Source organism: Lagopus muta, chromosome 5, assembly GCF_023343835.1.
Source record: "Lagopus muta isolate bLagMut1 chromosome 5, bLagMut1 primary, whole genome shotgun sequence".
NCBI classification, from domain to species: Eukaryota; Metazoa; Chordata; class Aves; order Galliformes; family Phasianidae; genus Lagopus; species Lagopus muta.
Genome location: NC_064437.1, coordinates 14931637 through 14951703, shown reverse-complemented (window position 1 = coordinate 14951703; position 20067 = coordinate 14931637). Strand labels below are relative to the sequence as shown.

At 41.3% G+C, this 20067-nt stretch overlaps 1 protein-coding gene across 10 annotated transcripts in view; it reads right to left on the bottom strand.

Moving 5' to 3' along the window:
- The window catches only part of LRRC8D (leucine rich repeat containing 8 VRAC subunit D), a 46009-nt gene that overhangs the window by 7167 nt on the left and 18775 nt on the right, over positions 1-20067 (bottom strand). Inside the window, exon 1 of one of the 10 annotated variants that reach the window (XM_048944133.1) lies at positions 6043-6178. The exons of 7 other annotated variants lie outside the window; for them this stretch is intronic. The gene's annotated coding sequence lies outside the window, so the exon portion shown is untranslated. Of the gene's footprint in view, positions 1-4795; positions 4852-5844; positions 5986-6042; positions 6179-20067 lie in introns of those variants that run through there. 2 more of the 10 variants (XM_048944130.1, XM_048944132.1) reach the window with 2 other exon arrangements.

Genomic DNA, 20067 nt, shown 5'->3' with positions numbered 1-20067 from the left:
TGCAAATTCTCAAAGCAGAGAAATGCTATCTCCCTTTCCACTGCTAAAACAATATTGAGCTCTAAAACTAAAATGACCTTGTTTAGTTTGAAATTATTTAAATGTATCACAGAAAGATGCAACTGCAGTGAGAACTGACAATCACAATACAATCTAAGTTAGATGCTAAGTTAAATCAGCAAGAGTGACAATTAAGTGCATAAGTCAAACTTTCATTAATCATAAGGCAAAGCTATAATAAAGCTCAGAATGTGATTAACCTGTTGAATTTTTCTAATTTACTCCAGACTATAAAATCTGAAATACAAAGTAAATGTGTCGGGTTTATTTCCTAACAAATATTTCAGCTTAAATACAGAAATTAGAGGAAAAGGAAGCAGCAGATTGGTATGTCACTTTAATGTTTATTTACATCCTACTTCTTCCTGTACTTATTGATAAAACTTCATCTTCTGACCCTGTAATTCACTGGCCCTCCTGTTTTAAGAGCATATTTAAAGTTAAAGCAAATTCAAAGTTAAAACAAACAAATAAAAACAGAATCACAACACATAAACCTCTTGTTTCACTCTCAGGTTCCCAAGACTCTGAACAAGAGCACTTTGTCTCAAGAAACAAGAAGATTCTTGAATTAGCTTTGTCACCACAACTGGTCAAGAATTCTTTAAGAATAAAAAAAAAGAAATAACAAAACAAAACCAACACACTTCTAGTTGTAAAGAAAAAATAGTGCCCTGTCCAAAATCATTTGCTTCCTTCCCACAGGAAATTTTGGAGAAGAAAAGTTTTCCCATAACTTTGCTTTCTTGCTTTTGATCAAGTCACCACAGAGCTCCACTTATTTCCTCTGTATATTTTACTCTCTTCCTACCAACTATTCCTACTTCCTTTGCTTTTCTACTTTTGCAGAATCCTATGAAGACAGCCAGTTGGGCCTGGATGTGCTGTGAACACAGTATGAACTGCCTCTAGCCAGGAGCAACGAGCACTAGCTGATCCACAGACAAGCTGCAACCACCACCACCATGGCACCATCCGGTCTTTGTGCCTCACACAAGGAACTAAATGAATGTATCCTGCACACACAGACATGTGCAGCATCTGCCCTACTTATCCATTTTATACTTTAGGCTAAGCAAATTGCTATGCGAAGAGTTATGTGACTTAAAACTAACCGTATTTCAATCCAAAGGTAGAACTCAGAGATGGTGTACCACACAATGCTCTGTGTGCATCATTAGCGATAATTGAATAAGGAGAATGCAACAAAGGCAAAGGAGATTTCCAACAACAGGACAAGAGGTTTCACAATGCCTTTTACATGTGTAAAATGTATACACTCAAATGTATGGAAAAATACATTGCTGTTATTTGACAGTTGCATGATTAAGGAGGAGGATGGATTAACACCATTCAAACACACTGAGAAATAAAAGAACAAGAAAACCCACCACCAGTGCATCCCCTACACCCCTTCACTCCACTTCTTCACCCCGAATTGCACCTCCACTCCTTCACCACATTATAATTTTGGAATTTGACTGAAACAAAATATATCATCTCTCTGACACAGACTGTAAATAAATTCCCCAACTGGAAATCATCGTTTTTATGTAAAATATTGACCAGATTGACAGTAAATGAACAAGTAACAAAACACAATTCCTCTCAGGCTGCACATGCACACGTTAGGCTTCAGTATGCTGGAGACAGAAATAAGATTCTCACTTCACAGAACTAGTTTCAAATTAGTACCCATTTACAAAAATATGTTGTTTTTTTTTTTTTTAAATCTTCAAAAATTCTGCCCCTCAAAGCTGGTTGTATAACACTCTAACCTACTTTTGGATGCTGCTATTTAAGTGTTTACACTCAATCTTCCTTGTTTATCAGCTCTTTGGAAGTCTAGTGCTATACATCACTCCTACACAGATGGTTTTGTAATCAATGTGGTATTTGAGAAGCAGCATTAGCAGCTATAATTTCCCTAACAATAAACTCTCAAATCATACCTCAGTCTTTGCTTGCTATAAATCACCAGGTCTGTTTAAGGATGAGTTTCAAGACAGAAGTCCAACACTGCACTGCTGAGTAGCTCCTAAAAGCACCCAAAGGCCATTAACACAATTAAGTTGCCAATTGCCACATGTGAGTTCTGTTTCCACAGAGCACAGAAAATGAACTACTTCCCATTCAGCCTGCTGTGCTATTCCTGAACAAGTCTGTGACAGGAGCTGCTTTGACCAAAAGTGCGAACTTAAGTTTTTAGTCACATTTATCCCAAGGCTTTAGGATGCAGGTGAGGGGCTCAGCCTCTTCCAGAATACGACTAGTCAGTGTCTGACCTTGAAAAGCTCAGAGAGATCCTAAGGTGAACGTCCAGCAACACTGAGCTCCTTGCTCACACTTCAGTAGCATCAGAAACCACAAAGGCTCTGAGAGAGAAGCCAGGAAAAGGAAATGAGCAGACAATGAGAGTGGCCCTCGAGCATCCCTCTGCATAGCCAGCAAAGAGCTTGCCATAACAAGTTGTGAGACAGCTCAGGTCTGACAATCACATACACTCTTACCATTCTGCAACAAGCCACCTAGCAGGGCAACAGGCAGGAATATAGGAGAACTGATCAATGGAGGCTGGACCCAGCAGGAACTTATGCTTTTTATATCTGCAAGCAACAGTCCATGAGCACATAGAGCACTGACAGGCAATTTCTTCTCTAATGGAGAACATGAATCGTCTGCAGTATACATTTGTCTATAGAAATCTTACAGCAGAGTAACAAATGGACCTTGAGGATGATGGCAAAACCACACCTTAGCATAGCTGCACACACCGGTGCCAAACCTAGCTTGCTGCTAGAAACACCACCGCTTACATGATGCCAGGAATTCAGCAAGATGCAAAAGCAAAATGGACATCTGGTAATCCCACCCTCCTTTTACCCAAGACAGATACATCACTAGTGATGGCAACAGTGAGAGACAGGCAGGGAATCAAACTTGAAAAAGCATTTTCTCTTTTACCTAAGAACAAGAACAGTGAGCAGATGCTTCCTATCTCAGTTCACAGAACTCCTAACACAAACCCAAGCCAGTAATACCAACAAGACAGCTTAACTCATGTGCACAAAACTCACAGTTCAATGCAAAGCACTTCTACTCAAATTGATAGTTTTGACTTAACCCACATGGACATAAAACATAGCAGTTACACAACACAGACCGTAATGGCTGCTTGCACTTCAGTGTTAAATGTTTAATTCCTTTGTCCTTCCAAAATCTGCTATCCTCATATCTTGCCAGTGATGTTTCTGCAGTGCTTTCCTGACCACCATCAGAAGTGCAGAAACACAGCAAACATCTGGTGCTTCTACTGGCCAGAGCACTTTGGGAATTTATCAAGATGCAGAAGCAAACTACACCAAAATAAAAGCACATCTGGTGATTCCAGTCCCTACAGACTGCTTTTAGTCCCTAAAAAAGTCATTTCAGGAACTGGGAGAGAAAAAGACAAAAAGTGTAATGAAATCTTATTTTTAGCTCAGAAATCTGAAAGACAAAACAAATCAATAAGTTAAGTTTGCTTTTACATATGTATGTCCTTGTGGCTACAAAGATTGTTATATAAAATTGCTTGATGTCAGGTAGAAACAGCACTCCGTGACTCATACAATTCCTCTGAAAAATATTCTTTTCTGGTCTACAGCCACACACACTGCCAGTCTGTCTCATCTTGTTGTGGATTTCACTAGGAACTGGGGCAACTTCAAAAGCTGTAAGAAATTAAACTTGGCACTGAGTTGCTCCTTTGGTGATTTTAAGCCACAGTCTGTGAAGATACAAATCTTAATACAGAAGATATTAGTACCTTTAACTACATACCCAAAACATACAGAAAGACTAGGAAGGAATGTCTACCAAAGAAAACAAAATGCATCACTGATATTCATGTTGCTGCAGGCTTTAAAAGCCCCTCTTCAGAGAGGAGCAACCCCTCCACTCTAACTCACAACACCTAGGAGTCTAGGTTTACTTCGTTTCCAGACCACATTTCCATCAGAATGTAAGCAGGTTTACTGAGTAACTAACACCAGTTATTCTGAATGAATACTTTCCTTATTTTAGTTCTAATAGATGTGCCAGTGACCTTGCACTAGAACATTTACAGCACCTTCACAGAGATTCAGAGCCAAGAACAGACAAAAAGTTCCTTTAACGAAAGCACAGGGTCCATTGTTGCCTATCTGAGCTGGTTCATCTCTGCAGACAGAAGAGCAAACACAGACTCTCACTGGTTTACATATTAAACAGAACTTTCACATATGATTTGCACACACATGAAATACTGCAGTTAAAGTGCCCACACTGGCACTTTCATTAGCCAGAATTTATGTAGGAGAGGGTCACACTTTAACTAAAAAAACTGAAAGAAAGGCAAATTAAAACACAAAAAGCTGCACGTAACACCAGTCTCCTACTCATGTATCAGAGTTCCTCTATTCCTGCCAAGATCTGTACAAAGGTGTGCCAGCTCAGCTGAGAACCAGGGTACGAAAGCACATTTAACAGGACAAAATTCAAACTATGTTCCTACTTAAACATCGTGCAGCTTCTTCTCTCCCCTGGGAGAAGTGACTTCCTCACTCAAACCAAGGAGTAGCTGTAAAGCCACATCACAGAAAGTACTCTGGACAAACACTGAGCAGCCTCTCACCCCTCTCCCCCTGCCCCACGTCCCCCATCCCATCCCACAGGCAGACACCTGACAGCAACAGATAGGCTGCTGCATCCCTACCTGCTCTTTACCAAGCAAATAAATCTTCTGTGCTTTGGGCATATTGGTCAGATGGGTAACAACGGTGATTTCTCGTGTAAGAACTTTAACAAGAGATGAATTGTGACTTATTAACGTCTCCACATTCCTGCCAAGCTTCCAATAGCTGAAACTTCAGTGGTTTCACGCCAGGACAAAATGCCTTCAGCTCCAGCATTTATCCTCCAAGAGATTTAAGATTACTATATTTCTTTTCCCTCGACTAAACTTAAGCTCCTTTCTGTAAGAGGTAAGTTATTTTCTTAAGTCCATTTAGTCCCATAATTGTTTGATTCAGGGTGTGTACTTCACTGTCAGTACTTAAGCATAAAAAAAGGAATTACACTACCACACATCACCTGGAGGCTGTCACTTTGAAATTTTGCTAATGGATTCACATCACCTCCTTTCTTTTTATGCTGGATTTTTTTCAAATCCCATTCAAAACGCTGCATTAAAAACAGAAAGAAATGTTCCAAAGGACTTGTAGACTGCAGCATACCTACAAGCAAGCTTCCAGCTCTGCAAAAGGGTTCAGTAAAGCTCTATTGTGTTGCCTGCTGCCAATCACCAGCACCAACATAGCCATTCAGCCTCCAATTTAAATATTTACTATTGCTAAGTTTATATTATGGTTTGACCCAAATGCTCCAGCTGAAATTGTAACCTCTGCACCGAGGGCTCTCCAGCAGCGAGCGGGCAGACAACCCTTGCCCCAGAATTCTTACAATCTAAAACTGATTATTTGTTAAGTGATGACATGTTCAGGGCTGTAAAATTCAAAGCAAGAAAACAAAAACCACCAGGCTTTCAGAGAAAAAGTGAAATAACAGCGTTATTAAAAATAAAGTCAAATTTAATATTTAATGCACTATCTTTGCAAAGGCTAAACATTGCTATGCTTACAGACAAATCAGTTTATAGTTACCTCTTTTCTCTATACTTAGCCATCCTCCTTTCTACTGTTTGAGGATGATGAAAGAAAAGAATGCAAGAAAAAGGCATTAAATGTACCAACCCTTGAAACCTACCTTTTTCAGTCGCTTCTGCTGTATCAAGGACAATGAAAATTCGAGTACGTACTTCAATTTAACTCCAAATAAGCAACATAAAAATACAGAAAGGAGAAATGTGACTCCAGCTAATCTGCGGGTATATCTCACTCCTGCTCCAGGGCGACATCCAGCTACCTGCTCAGCCCAGCACAAGTGAAAACACAAAGTACTTGCCTCCAGGAAAAGATGCCCCTCCACAACTCCTGCTTCTTTTCCTGTCCCTAGCACCTTGCCACCATTAATGCAGCCATGACCACATGTGCACAATAACCTTTGCAGCTGCCTTCACAGCCATCCAGTCACACACCATCCCACCGACTGACTCCTACAACAGATGTGTAAGCTGGTTGGCTGACCAAATGGGCAAATCAGGTCACAGATGCAGCTCTTCACTTTCTGCAGGCAATGCTTTCCCCTCACCCCAGGTGCTCGATTCCTGAACTAGTTTTGGCAAGTTACTCATCCTTTATAGCAGCATAACTGCTGCTCTCCAGCTGCTCTTGAAATAAAAGGAAAATAGTCCTCTTGTTGGAGGAAAACACATTAGTCAGGTCTTTGCTGTTGCCACTGTTTCCACACATAGCCAAACCAGGTAACTTTCTCAGTGAGCCCAAAAGGCCCTGAGCAAGCTCGAGTACACAGCAAGGCAAGCTCACCATGCAGCATTAGCATCACACTGAGCTGGGAGGAAGGTTCTCCTCTCTTAAATTGTCTTCTAGCCCTTCCATCAGCACGCCAAGATTTTGGAAAGCAGGGCAAAGGCAGAAAGCCTGTGCTTGTGCTAGTACCTTATGGCTGATCTCAGAGTCCTGGCTCTGACTGTGCCTCCCATAATGCAAGGACTCTGCAGAGAGGTGCCACCAACCTCTTGCTGGTCTTGTGTCCTGTGCAAGGTGACAACCTGGGACTTGTCCCAAGAAAAACTGCTCTGTAACTTCACTTCCAGCAGTATTTCTAGAATCATGTACCATAGAATCATAGAATATCCCAAGTTGGAAGGCAACCACTAGGTTCATTGAGTCCAACTCCTGGCTTCATCCAAACTTCAAACCTTATCTCTGAGAGCAGTGTCCAAATGCTTCTTGAACTCAAGCAGCTGGTGCCACAACCACTGCCCTGAGAAGCCTGTCCCAGTGCTCAACCACCCTGGTGAAAGTGCAAAACCTTTTACTATTATTCAGTCTGGCCCTTCCCTGATGCAGCTCTGTGCCACAGGCACACACAGTCATACCTGATGCCCCCTAAGTGGTGGGGTGGCACAGCCACATACCTCACTTAGCACGAAATAGCCTGGAGGCATCCTGTGACTATCAGGAGACATGCAGGGGTTACTTCAGTGCTCTGTTTACATCTGAAATCAATAACTCAACAAGAAGTAAACACCAAATGGCCAAAAAGTGCCCATACAGTGACCTCAATCACATTTTTCAAGTAGTCTTAAATACCACCAGATCCATTTCTTATGTTTGACTGGTACTTTTTTAACATGAATCCAGTGAAGAACATCAGGACAACCAGCCAGTTGCTTTGTATGTTCCTACTATCTCCTCTGCACACATGGATAGCTGCCTGTGAATGCAGGTGTACTGCAATAATATACATATGACTACGTTCCCATAATCATCAGTCATGGCCAAACCAAACCATGAAACCATCCATTTCCTTTATCCCAAAGTTCTGCAACAACTTGCCTTTGACCAACAATATACATATCTTTTTTCATATGCATGCATGTATATATATAGATACACGCACACACAGAGTTTGCTCTAAAAGTAATGCCTCCTATTTATTTTCCATAGAAACTACAATAAAGAGCATAATAACTTTATTTGATAGAACAAATTCTCAGCTACAAGACGTTATTTTTCAACATAGTCACCACCATTAACTACACATCTTTGCCAGCAATGAACAAGAGCTTGCATGCCATGCTCGTAAAAATCTGCACCAGCGGAAGTGACCCATTGTTCCACAGCTGCTATGACAGCATTGTTGCTGAGAAAATGTTGCCCACACAGTCTATCCTTCATCAGCCTGATGAGACAGAAGCCAGAGGGCAACAAATCCAGACTGTATGGTGGGTGTGGTAGGACAGTGCAGACAAGACAGGCAATGTGCTCTATGGTCTTCAAACTGATATGGAGCCTGGCATTACTGCGATGCAAAGAGAAAGTTGTCTTCTTATCTGGCCAGACACGGGAAGTTTGAGCTTTCAGCTTGGTCAGTATTGTGATATAGCAGTCAGAGATGACGGTTTGTTCAAGTTCCAGGAAATCCAGAAGGATTATCCATTTCCTATCCCAAAAGACAGTACACATCATTTTACCCACTACGACCTATGTCTTGAAATTTTTCTGCAATGGGGAATTCACACATCACCACTCTACAGACTGCCATTTTGACTCCAGCTTGTAGTGGTGACATCACATCTCAATACCAGTAATGGTGCAATCCAAGAAACCGTCACATTCAACTTCACATTGGTTCAATAGGCCTGTCAAACTTGCACACCGTATTCTTCCTGTTTCTGTGTGAGCGTTCCCGGGACCCACGTAGCGCAAACTTTGCAACATTCCAATGTTGCCACTATTGTTTTCAATGCACTGAAGTGAATATTCAGCTCCTTACACAGTTCCCTGGTTGTAACCTGCTGATTCACATAGATGAGCCGATCAAGATGCTCTTCATTTTGTAGTGTGACAGCTATGCGCAGTCACCCAGAACATGGCTTGTCTTTCACACTGTTGCCACCATTGCTGAAACGCAACACTCTCTGCCTCACTGCACTCATATTCACTGTTTGGTCTCCATAAACATCCAATAAGCATCAAGGAATGTCAGTGGGTGCCATTTTTTCCACATGGAGGAACTCAATTTACATTTGCATATGCACTTCTAAGTTAGACGCCATTTTGTCAGGGCGCTCCTCTGATGCCATCTGTCACACATGGTAACAACATGCAATGGGATACTGGCAGGAAGGTTCAATCCCTACTGCAAGCTGCAGAATCTGCAGGGTTTTTTTGCACATGGACACAGCCATATCCATGCTCACAGTGAACTGATTCTGGACCTCAAGGCCTTTACAGGAATACCAAAGTTGAATCACGTATAAGCAGGCACAGTATGGCTGCTATTCTTGGTTTGAATTGGAGAAAGGGAAAGGCCAGTACAACAGCTGGTTATCAGTCAGACAAGCATCTTTCTTTAACTTTAGTGGAAAGTTGAAGCCTTGTCCCAAAATAGGCTTACTGGCTCGCCGTGTTGCTTGCTCTGACATGAGAGTCAGAGTTACCACTGGGTTAAAACATTCTTTATATAACAGACCTTTATGGCAATCCTCTTCCTGACTCATGAGGGGCATCCTCCCTCTGTCTCATTACTCCAAGCATCAGATGCCTTTCACAATAGTAGCACTATATGCTCTGTGCTCCTTATCCTATCCCTTTTTGCAAGGCTCAGACCTGGGTCTTGGTCAGAGTTCCTTGGTAATCAAACAAAAAAATCGTAACTTTTAGACAAACATCTACACACTGCTAGTACTTAATACTTACACTGTATAAAAGATTCAATTTCCCATTCTGTATCAAGGCCTTACATTGTGCAATCCAAGTATCCTGCCTCTGAAAGATTACAGCCCGAAAGTTCAGTTGAATTGCACCACATTTCATATTGTATAACATGTCAGGATTATTGAGGGAGGCAACAGTTTCAAGCTTGACTGGCTGTAAAAGGAAGAACCTTTAAGTCTATGCCATGGGTTAGAAACAAAATCCTTTTATCTTCTATATTAGCAACATTTTGATCACCAGAAAAGTCACAAATCAAGACATTCAAAAAGAGTTTTAAAATGTTAGCAGTGTGCTGGAATTACTCCTTATCACGTGACTGTTTCATGACATGATTTAGCAAAGATTTCACAGCAGGACATAACCCAGTAGAAAATTCTGCTACTTACATACACACACACATTTTACAGCTGGGAACTCTTCCTCATATCAGTATGTTCCCTGTGGTTCAAAAGTAAGCCTGCAACAGTGTTCACTCACCCCATCCACACCAGAACTCTTTATCTAGCTATGTGAGCAGCTGCATATATTTTTCAGCAGCACAAGGGCCTCACGGGCTGCAGCCATGCTTTTCAAGCAAAAAGCACAGATGAGGTTTCCACTTTTGGTTAATCTGGGAATAAGATCTCTTAGACTTCAGCATAGGTTTTGTGCTGAAGCAGTGCCAAATCATTGATTCATGTGTTGTCAAATTAAGTTAGATAGATCGTAATAAAGCTTTACTTCCATCCCTATAAAGAGGAGATACAATTGGCTGTACACATACAAAAAATGTACAAACAAAATGAGTAATCGTGAAGTAGCTTTAAAACAAAAACAAAACCCCCACCAAAAGTCAGAACTCTCGTGGAAGTAAATGCCAACAGACTTAGACTACAGGATCTTAGTTATATAAATAAGAGTAATAATGAGTCATTTATTAAGTAATCTTTACTGTCTTCAGTCAGCACACACAAAAAGAAATGTGATGATGGCACATTTGAAATTAGCCAGTTACATACAATAACCTCTTTCTTCTGAGTTGCTGCTTGTGAATAGCTGTAATTTGAACAGAGATCTGAATAAAAATCCCTCTACCCCCTCACTGTATAACACAGAATCAAAATGAAAGTTTTACTGCAATGAGCAAAAGGCTTAACACGAAAAATTCAAGCTTTCAATGTTGAGCTTGCATTTAAGCTTTACAATTAGCAGTGCTGCAATTCTATTGAGGAAGGCAAAGGTCAGCAAGGGACCATCAGATTCTCCTATTACACACCAAGGCTATAGCCACCAGCCTGCCCTGAGACAGCTGTCTCTGTCAAAGCCACAACAGGCCACAGGCCTGATCCTCCAGCTCCTAGACAAGGTCTCCCAGCCAAATGTAACACCATCTCACAGATCAACACAGGCCAAACTATTTCTTCCTAGTAATTTAAGTCACTGAAAACCACACGGTATAAAATTATGAATTGCCACAACCATACGCTAGAAACCAACGTGGCCAACATATTAGCAAAGTACAGTTATTTCTCTATAAATTAAAGCCAAGGGATTTCTAGTGGTTTTTTATTTTTTTCTTCTAATACACAAAACCAGATTGCCAGAAGCATGTTCCTTGGTAGAAGCCCAAAGATCACTTAAAAGTCTCAATTTCCAAGATGTCTTAAGACTACATAACTTATTTCATTACTTCCTGCTCACAAACAAAATACAAAAGCAACTTCAGCTTCCTCTGTGATCTGCTTTGACTCTTGGAACTCCTGTGGGCAGACAAGAACACCAAGAACATGAATACTGCTCATCTTTGGCATTAACTGAATATCTTTAATTTACAATTTACAATTACACTATAAAATACACGCACACACAAATGTCTCTTGGATCCAGCCATCTTTCCACAGTTAGCAAATGATGCAATTCATGCAATCATCACAGTCCAGATCAGACCAGTGACACTGTAAGACATCATGCAAGCAATACAATAGCACGTACTGAACAACTACTGAAAACCCATTTAACAAATAAAATCCATCTCATAAAAAAAAATCCCCCAGGAGTCTTTTGCTCCAGCATATCATTTGTGCTTCAGACTCGGCATTTCAAAATAGAGCTTTCTTCAACAAAGAATTTAACTTGTGGTGGAGTGACTGTACACAGGGAGAAATGCAGCCTTCATATAAGAGCCACAAAACATCACACTCAGCCTATGATTATTGATGCTGCTTTTCAGAGCACCTATGACTTCAGCTGTATTTGCCTCTGTTCAAAGTTCCGCCTTCCCTGCTTGATTGCCAAAGGATACCAATCCAAGCTCGACAGGCAGCCCAAGGAGGTATTACTACTAAGGTGTTCATTTCATCCTAACACAGATTGTCAAAGCAAGTCCTCTCACGGATCCCATTTGGGCCAGGAATGGCATGACCACTCCTATAACCAATCCTACCCGGAAGAACAGAGAGGCTGGAGAGTTTGATGTCCTGCATTTGCTGAAATTTAAACCTTCACAAGGCATTATGCCTGCACCTATACCTGCCTGCCAAGGTTTTCTGCCCAGTAGTAGCTACCAGATGTAATTGTCATAAAGAAAGCTATGGTTGTGCGTATGCATGCCTGCATATACCCTTGGGAGGAAAAATAAAGGAAAAAAAAGTAGAGCAATGAAGTTGGAAACATTTTTAACTCCATTTAAGAAAAGACAGAAGCTTTCTCCAAAGCAAATGTAAGAGGCAGTTAATGATGGAATCTGGAGACTTTTGCTTATCGAAAAACACAGCCAGGCCTTCTTCCTTCCACATCTTAAATCTTGTTCCTTCACTCCCTTTCCTTCATTCACTTGTAAAGACATCAATCTTCAAAATAAAGACTGTGCAGTTTTTCTGTAGATCAATTACTTTAAATACAATGGAGTGACACTGTACAATACTATGACCAAAACGCTGAATGCTCAGAACCAGTTTGTTACTCTGACACAAGTATCCTGTTTGTGTATCAGCATCTGTGCCCTGAAATCAGAGGCACAACAACACATTTCACACAGGGTGAGTTCTGCCTTTATCACCAGCTCCTATTCACACACACACCCTCAGTGCTCCTGAAGCCACCATTATGCTCCTTCTCATATTAAATTTAGAAACAGATCTCTGAATCACTAGTTCCTGTTGTTGGGAGTAGCTAGAAACAGATGTTACAGCAAAATAAGTTTCCTAGTAAACAGTTATAAAATAATCTGTCCACTATGTTAGACCCCATTGTTGCCAATTGTTTTTAAACCTTAAAACAAGAATTTATAAATTCACGTTATTCACAGAATAAACAAACAATTTCATTCTCTGAGATCTCTAATCCTTTCTAGGATCAAATTAACTCCTACCCATAATGATATCACGTGGCAGAGAGATCCAGAAGTTAACCATCCACTATGGAAAAAAACTTGGAACAAAACAAAAAAATCTGTTGTCTATAATCTCATTACTCAAAGGCCTCCCACTACACATGTTCTATTCATTCTACTTGTCTCTGTCACTGCTCTTCAACAGGAGGAGCAAAAAGATCAGTCATACTACCTCACAAGAGATGAGCAGCACAAAGATTCCAAATCTGGTTATATGTAAGGAGGATCAACTCCAGGTGCAGGAGAGCACAGTTTGCACAGAGTTGCACACAAGCTCATCCACCTTGCAGGCAGGAATTACTTCGTGGCATGAGAGTCCATCAGATGCCATACCACATGGTCAAGAAACTTCATAATCACTTGTGGACCATAGTTTCTTCCATGGCTCTCAGAACACCTAACATAAGACCTACTGGAGGCACTATGCAAGCATATGGTTCACGTGTATTAATAGAGATGTGCAATATATATGCTACCAAGCAATGCCTGCTGGAGCTTGGTTATTTCAGCATATGAGGAACATCTTACTTATCATTTATGAATTACTGAAGCCAAGGGGACAACAGAGACCACTGCACTCTTATTATTGCTGCATTTAGCCCTGAAGACTAAGTTAAAATGTACACAAAATCTTTGCTTGCCTAACGTAACACTTCCACAGAATCACAGAATTGTAGAGGTTGGAAGAGACTCTGGAGATCATGTAGCTCCAAGCCCCTGCTTTCCTTACAGGAAAGCATCCAGGTGGATTTTGAATATGTCTGGAGGAGATTCCACAACCTCCCTAGGCAGCCTGTTCCAGTGCTCCGTACAAAGAAGCTGCTCCAACTTTAGAATCATACACAACTCCAGCACTGCTCTCATCTCCTGTTGCCCACTGCTCCAACTCACTCGCACGCACACAGTGCAAAATCCTCTGAATAAACAGCCTTGCCCTCACTTACAGCACTGCCTACCGCAACAAGACCTGCTGGCTGTATCAGCACGGACCCTGTCCTGTCTCCAGACATATGATGAAAAGTTTCAGTAGAGTTTCGCCTCGTTTCAACCCCTTAAGACAGATTTCTGGAAGCATTCACATCTGATAATGATTCACCACCAGTGACTAACTGTTAAATGCCAGTTAGTCAGTTCTTAGTTCATTTACTTCTGCAAAATAGCACATGCTCTAACATGCCTGAACAGGAGCCTCCAAGGGGGACACTGAAGTCCGAGCTAGCTACCCCAGCTGTTGTTGATGAAGGGAACTACAGGTAGCAGAAGGATGGAGACAGGTTGCAGCAGTGGCCTGCAAGGGAAGGACCATCTTCCTGCAGCTGTATCCCATGCCTTTGGAAGGTGTACCTGTCTTACATCTCACACAAATCCCTTTCCCAAGTCAAATCTGGTTTCCAGCATGTCACTAAGATGTGTTTCCCATGAAGTGATGTAGATTGGCATTAAACTGTATAACGTTGTGGGGTTGTTTTTTTTTTTTTGTTTGGTTGGTTTTTTTAATCAACTGAACACAGCTGTAACTTTTCCAGTACTTTGATGAAGATTAACGTCAGCCTGTCTGGAACACAGCTAACACAGTCACCTACCCTCCCCTTCTCTACTCTGCCACTGTTAATTTTAAGACCCTCTGTGTCAATAGTTATTAAAAGATTGTTGTCTGCAGGCCCACAAACTTTTCAGTACACTATTTTTAACAGCTGAGTTGCAGCACTGCTGATTTGCATTCTATCCCTAGAATATCAAATCCTTATGATGGATTTAAAGAAACTCATCTTCTGTTAGAATGACACAATATCACATTCTGCACCTTCACGAATACAAGGAAGTATTAAAGGATATTTATATGGTTTTTTTGCATGATCTGTTTCATTATCTTCATCAAGTGACTTGAATTATGTTTCCTAATGCTTAAAATGTAAAATAGAAGCAGAGTTAAGTCCCTTACTTACTGATTTCTAACGTTCATTGATTCTCATGTATCCATTGTCCCCTTCATTGTTGCATTTTGTTTTGAAAAGTCTAGATGTACCCAGAAGCAAGAGGGCTGTTAGCCTAGTTGGTTGGGGTTTTTTCCTTCTTTTCTTACACCAGAATTTCAGCTTTTTGGTCATTTCAAGTACTCTCAGAGGTCTCTGTTTTCCATTCACACTTTTCTTCCTACAGTAACATTGACTAAGTTCAACTTCATGACAGCTGTGCTCTTTTGAGGCATTAAATACACATTTCCTTGGGGTTGCTTCTGTTTATCAATGCTGTACATAAGTAAGTCTGGGAGTAACAACACAAAACCAACAAGAATGCACAAAGGGAGGTTTGATGGTTAGCCACTTTAGATACCTACAAAAAGAGAAAAAAAATATATGTATTTGTTTGTCACTTTCTTTAACTGTAAAGGTAAGGCATTCAACAAATCACCAATTTGATGAGTCAACCAAAGAGGACAACACACACATTCAGGCCCTTCCTCACCAGCCTGAGGTTAAGAGCTTATGCACACTAGCAGCCATCTGCTGCTTTTCTGACGAACGATGCAAAAGGAACTGCCCTCAGTCCTATTCTCAGAGCAGCACTACCACAGAAACTACTGTGTGGCAGTTTCAATGGAGAAGAAAGGCAACACAAAGCACACATTCTGTGTGTAGATGAAAGATTCCTCATCTGCTCAAGGGAGAAGCATCCATCCTCTGCCCAGATTTGCACATGTGGTGGATTAAACCTTAGTACAGAATCAATCCTCAGCCTCTAGGACCAAGTCTTTAATAGGGCAATAAAACTTAATATATTCAGCAAGGAAACCACAACATTTGGTTTTGTAATTGCCACTATAGCAGGAAAAACATTCAGAACCTTCCAGTCTCCAGCATAACTTGATTTAAATAAACATGCTAACTATTCATATCCAATAAATCCTAAAGCATGGCAATAGTCTATAGAGATAATTCTGCGCTGCAGCACACATGGACTTCCCTCATAATCCAGAGCCCCACATGACACCTATAAGCACCTACTTATAAGCATTTAGTTAGAGCAGAAATTCATTATGATGTTTAATAATTGCCCACACTCAGTAGCCAAAAAGGAAATAAACTAGGTGCTGCTGCACAGACACCACAGCTTATTTTAAACAACCAAAAATGACAAAGGAAAAATTCATACAGTAGTTCAGCCTTTCACCCTTCCTACTAAAGCAGCAGAAGGAAAGGGAAGCTGAAGGAGGGGAAAAGAGACTGCAGCAGTATACTGATAAGCAAAATGGAGAGGCCTGTCCTTACCTTGTGCAACAAATTATCCCAACATTAGGCAGCATCAGTAATCACACAGTTAATGATGGTTTTAAGAAGTCATAACAATGTTTCAAAGGTCTGTTGCAAAGACTGAAGTCAGTCCACATTCCTCTCGTAATTTCTGCTTAAGGTTAGCTGAGCCAGAAGGAGTTGCCTGAATATTAAAGTCAGATGAAAGAACAGAGTGCCTTTAAAACGTAAGTACTATTCTTGAGCAGTAATGCTCCTATGTCCACATAAACCTTCCCAAATCCTTACGAGCAGCCTTCCTGTGTAACACAATCCACTTTGAGGCTTTGTCTGCACAAAGCTCTTTGGATTACTTCTTAAGAGACAAAAAGCATATAAATTAAAAAATGGATTGGTTAAACTGCTTCATTCTTGCTCAGAATCAGAGTAACTCTCTCAATTATTCTGCCTTGGATATAAAGCAACCCACGTGAAATTCACACCTTGGACAGACTTGAATAATCTCTCAGTGGCCTGTGAAGGCAAGCCCTTAACTCCAGAACCACACACTGGATTTACTGGGGAATAACCATTCAAAATACCTCCCCTGGGAGATGGGCCCAGACAACACAATGCACCATGCTGCTGGTTCAACACCAAATCAGCCTAAGAATGCAAGAAACCATGCAACCATAACAACAAGCTTGAATTCTGGTAAATGAGTACAAGACTATTTGTCAGGTTTGTTTTAGAGAAGGGATTTCCAACAGGCACCTAGCCTTAGTTCTAGAAGCCTCTTATTCTGACACAGTTTTCTGAGATTTCTCCATTCCTTCCTTCCCCATCCCCAGCCCTACCCTGCAAACCGCGTTTCTCAACTCCTTCCTCTCAGGACCTACCCTGCTGAAAGCCCAGCCTGCCACGCAACAGCTGACGGGCTGTGAACAGCCTAGCACAGAATGCACTGTGATTTAAGGCCCTTATTGGGAGATTTTAAGCATCACCTGGAAGATGGCAGAAAGCAAACAGGAACTCCGGGTTCAGAGCCAGCCAGCTCAACTTGGTGTGCTCCCTCCCACGCAGACAGGCACTTGCTGTTTTTCCTGGGGATACATTTTCAGATCACAGCCACGACCTGCTGCAGATACAAATCAGCTTTGCTCATCCCACAGTTTTGTCACTGACAAAAAATAGCTCTGGAGGGAGAGGAGGAGGTTTTCAGCTGTTTTCTCCAGTCTTCAAGAGCTGTTTCTTCTTTCTTCTCCCTCCAGCTTTTATACTTTGCAATAAGGGATAAGCCATTTTCTCACGTTGATGGCTTGATGCTAGAATAGCCATTTTCTTATTCTACAGAGCCAATATATCCTCACAGTTGCCTTTAAAACAAACCCAACAGTAGTCACAACATTCCAGCTACGCCCTCAACACTGCCATCACTGGGCTTTTCATGAAAGAAAACCTGGCATCTCCCTGTTTCTGTACCAAAGGTGGCATCGAGAGGCAGCCAGAGCCAAAAAGGAGTGGTTTGCATAGATGCTCCTACTGCACACCACTGACACTCAGAGTTCAAAAATACAGAAGAGTGACATGTTCATTGACTGGATCAGAAATACATCGTTTTAAGGATGGCTGGAAAACATGTAATATATTATTCTTAAGTTTTCTAATAAACAGTAACCTCATTCTTCCCAAAACATTGACCAACATTTGATCCTGTTACAAACAGCTGAGGCCTCCCCCACAGAGCATCTAGCTCCATCACATTAAGGCCGTTCCTTTCTCCTTGCCTCTAGCATATTCCAAGCATGTAAACAACTCTGCTGTGCACATGAGCAAAGTCACAGCTAGCCAGCAAAAGCTGCAGCACTAAGGGCACCACAGGAACCAATCCAATCCTAATAACCAATTATTTTCACAGGGCATTGTATTTGTTAACTAGAAGCCAACTGCTATTAACAGAAATATACAGTGAAAAACAATTCCATTAGAAAAGCCAAAGGAATATTTTAGAGTGTTATTTTTTTCCTGGATAAAGTCACAGGTTTTGTTACCTCCATCACCAGAACATACAAGAGCAGTCAGGCTGAATGAACATCAAGAGAGGCTTTTCATCACTGTAACTGCAACAATTGTGACAAGAATAGGAGAAAGACAAGCATTAGATAACACAGGCAGGCTTACTGTCTGGGATTTCTTGCTTCATGTGACTCCACATGACAAGTAACATTCTTGGAGCTGGCCTTGGAAACTTACAGGAACCGACTACTTGCAGTTTATTAAAATCAAACAAACTCTCACATATTTCCTGTTCACGGGTGAAATAAGTAGGAGATAAATTGCTATAAAAGTTACCAAAATATAATGCAAAAGTATTGCCTCTGCAATTATTTTTGTAGTGTTAACTCTTGCTAGGCACTCTTTGGATCAATCATTCCAGGTAAGCGCCTCTGGTGGGGCCCGCTTCCCAGGGGAGGTTTTGGCAGCCAGATTCATCCCTTTGCCACAGGATCCCCTTGCCATCCAACTGCTCAAGCCACACATCTCTCCCCACAAGCAAGTATGCAGGCAGGAGAAATCAAAGTCTGGAAGGGATACAGGTCACCCTGTATCCCCTATCTCATTTTTCCAGGGGTTCTGAGCTGATTCAACAGAACAAAAAAAAGTAATTGCATCTATGACTGTTTAGGGCCTTCTCTGCATTAGGAGATTTCCAACAGCAGAGAAGCAGCTCTGGAGCTGGGAACTGAGCACAACAGCACTGCTGGCCTCAGACACCAGCACCAGAGCAGCACAGAGCACTTTGTGATGTTTCTTAGTGAACAGTGCCCTCACACCATTAGCTGCCCCTTAAGTTCAAGCAGAGCCCAATGCTTCCTTGCTGTCCTCCTGTCCACATCACTTGACAAGCGGGAGCAAATCAGCTCTGGGTCAGCACCCACCAGCTTCCTTTGGTTTACTTTACACATTCAGAAATGTCAGGCTGTGAATTCCAGCTCTCGCTTCTTCCTTCCACAATGTAAAAACAGCCCTGTCACACACTCTTATCCCTTCTCACCTCTTGTCAAATTTCCCTGACCGTTCTGTTGCCAGAGCAAGTTTCATCTTCACGAAGCCAAGAAGTCATCCAGTGCTTCTCAGAACCCCAAAGAGCACACTGCTCCCCCGTCCTTCCTCTGAGGCCCAGCCAGTGAACATCCACTCAGCCCTGCACACGGCATTTACCCACAAAGGCATTCAAGTTCTAGTTTCATAGATAAAATTGAGGATCCTTCCCTGCAGCTAAGATCCCTTCATCTTCCCCACCTCCATTCCATTCAACACAACAGCTCCTTCTTTACTTTGTATCAAGACAAGCTGTTGTTTATTACTGAGACAAACAATTGCTCTTAGCAAACTGGAGTTCAATTCCAATGCTATGCTTGCAAAGCAGTCTTGCACCCTTTCCCTTTCCTTTTCACCCTACTCATAGTATTGCTGTACGAAACATAAAGCACATTATGAAGAATTCATCTGACACTGCAACTAAATCTTAACTTCTGACTAAGGTAAATAAAGTTCATGGTTAAAGCAGGCTGAAGTGCCTCTCATTCTGTAAGCCAGAAGATCTAGACAGCTCTTCACAGACTCAGGCCTTGAGAAGTTGCTGCACCCTGCATACCTGACAAGATGCACTACCATGAATATCAACACCAGAAGGTTGTAGCTACATTTCAGTGCCAAATATCTGACAGCCATCCCCCTTTTTAAAGGATTGAGGTCAGAAGACTATAGCTAGGACATAATTGAGGATTTAATGACAAGAGGAACTATTGAACTGAATTTTACAAAGCATTTCAGGTGTAAATTATGAATGATAGCAACAACCCAAATTAAAATTATTACAGATTTTAATTCATTATTTAAATTTATAAATAAGTAAAAGTGAAAGAAAGTTGGAGTGTTTCAGTTTGTACACCATCAGCAAACAAATGTCTTCACCCACACAAGATATTCAATATTTTGTATCAAAAGTGCCTAGCACAGG